The following is a 2,419-nucleotide window of genomic DNA, read 5'->3' as shown; positions in this document are numbered from 1 at the left end:
TCTTCTCGTCTCCAGAAGTGGTGCTGTACACAGGAGTTAGGTGCCCAGTAGGAGTGATGTGCCTTGCCTGATTGAGGCTTGACTGTAAGTGCTGAGTAGGTCCAGAGTGGAGGATGGTCCCTTGAGAAGAGAGTGGAGGGGGCTGGGGCACAATCAAAGTCACAGGTGCAGCTTGGCTTCTGTAAGCAAATCCTTTCTCCTTTGTTCGCTCTTCACCTCCGTGACTTTGGAGGAATTGCATACTTTTGTTCACCGGATAGTTCTAAAAAGCTGCAGATTATGTCTGTTTTGGGTGAATACCGAGTTTGGATCAAGGGTGACGATCGTCTTCTGGCCAGATGCTCAGGTAATTCTCTCCTTTTATAAGACAGACATTGGGGAAAAAAGGATTTTGAACAAACCACCCTTTTAGCTTCTATTCAATATACTAAGTAATATTTTTGGCCAACTAGGCAGAAAGTGAATTTTATTTAAAAAAGTTGATGAGCAGAATTGAGGGGCAGACTAGAGGCTGAGTTTCCAGGATCTACACCCTAGGTCATGATACAGAATCTGGATAGGAAGACTGCTGCCCTTTTACAAAGCCCTGCTGCCCCCGACCCTGTCATCACAGTAGCCTTCACCCCATTCTCTCCTGGGTCGCCCACTTGTGGGTAGTCGGTCATGTGCCTTCCTCAAGACAAGGAAAGCCGGGATTTGTATTTTTACTCCCATAAGGAGAAGGCAAACTGCACCCATGGAAGTTCAAAGGAAGAAATGTCCTAATTACAGAAAGTGATCATACAGGTTCGAATGTCTGCTTAAAATAATACTCAGAAATTGTTAGCCCTTCTCTGTTGTTTTTAATTCCAAAAGTGAATGCCCACTTCTCACTTTGGTAGAGGTGATACAAAGATGTTTTTAGACAGTCAGGCTCTGTTGAGGCTCCTGCTAACCCACCTTCTTTCTTTACTACATTTATTTTTTTTTTTATAAAGATTTATTTATTTTGGAGCAGGAGGGGCAGAGGGAAAGGGGGAGAGAGAAACTCAAGCAGACTCCATGCTCACGGAGCCCAACGCAGGGTTCGATCTCATGACCCTGAGATCACAACCTGAGCTGAAACCAAGAGGTGGACGCTGATTGCGCCACTCAGGCATCCCAACCCACCTGCTTTCTTAACGTAGCTGATGAAAAGTGAAGGTCTTTTCCCATCAGAACTTCCTCCTCTATTACAAAAGAGCAAGCACCAAAAAAAGGCTGTAGAGAGAAAAATTCTAGGTGGCAGAACCCCTCAGGCTAACTTGGCTTCACATGAAGGATCTCTTAGGAGTGGGAGCACAGCTCCTCTAGGCCAGCCGCCATGTCCCCTGTCTTGCTTTATGCAGGAAGAACTTCCACATGTCAAATGGCCACATGTCCCTTGGCCCTGTCTTGCTCTCCTACCCCCATCGCCACCACTATCCTCCCTTGTGGCTTCGCCTTGTCCTATGGCTGCCAGTGGTTGTGAGTTCTTGAACTGTGTATTATTTAGGGTTCTCCAGAGAAATATATCCAGTAGGATATAGATATATGCGAGGTGAGATGTATTATGGGAACTGGCAAATGTGATGATGGAGGTGAGAAGTCCCACAGTATGCTGTTTACCACAAGCTGGAGAACCTGGGAAACCAGGGCAGGTAGGTTTTCAGTCTGAGTCCGAAGGCCTGAGAACCAGGATCTGATGTTTGAGGGCAGGAGAAGATCGATGTCCCAGCTCAAGAAGAAAGAGAATTCACCCTTCCTCTGCCTTTTTGTTCTCTTAGGGCCCTCAACAGACTGGGTGAGGCCCACCCACACTGGTGAGGGCAGATCTTTACTCAGTCTACTGATGCAAATGCTATTTTCTGGAAACAGCCTCACAGACAATGCCAGACGTAACGTTTTACCAGCTGTCTGGGCACCTCCCAGCCCAGTTGGTACATAAAATTAACCTTCATGAACAGCTCTTCAGTGTGAGATTCAAGCGGACTTCAACGTCTTCATTCGGCACGTCCTCAAATAAATACAAACCGGGAGCGCCTTGCGGGCTCAGTCAGTGAAGCATGGGGACCTTTGATCTCTGGGTCATGAGTTTGAGCCCCACGTCGGGGGCAGAGATTACATACATACACATAAATAAATACTATCAACTTGATTTGTGTGAGTCTGTCAGGGAAGTCCAAACCCTATAAAATCATTAAGTGGAATGCTTCAAATCACACCCCCAAGTGCCCTTTTGTTAACACTGTTCCAAGGACCCCACAATAATGTCAGTTTCAAATTTGATAATTAAATTGCCTCTGGAATTCCAGAATGGGGCAGCAATTAACATCTTGAAAATTCATCTTTTTTTAAAGATTTTATTTATCCATTTGACAGGATAAGCAGGGGGAGTGGGAGAGGGAGAAGCACACTCCCC

Source organism: Ailuropoda melanoleuca, chromosome 12, assembly GCF_002007445.2.
Source record: "Ailuropoda melanoleuca isolate Jingjing chromosome 12, ASM200744v2, whole genome shotgun sequence".
NCBI lineage: Eukaryota > Metazoa > Chordata > Mammalia > Carnivora > Ursidae > Ailuropoda > Ailuropoda melanoleuca.
The sequence above is the reverse complement of the archived record's forward strand: the minus strand, read 5'-3'. Positions refer to the sequence as shown.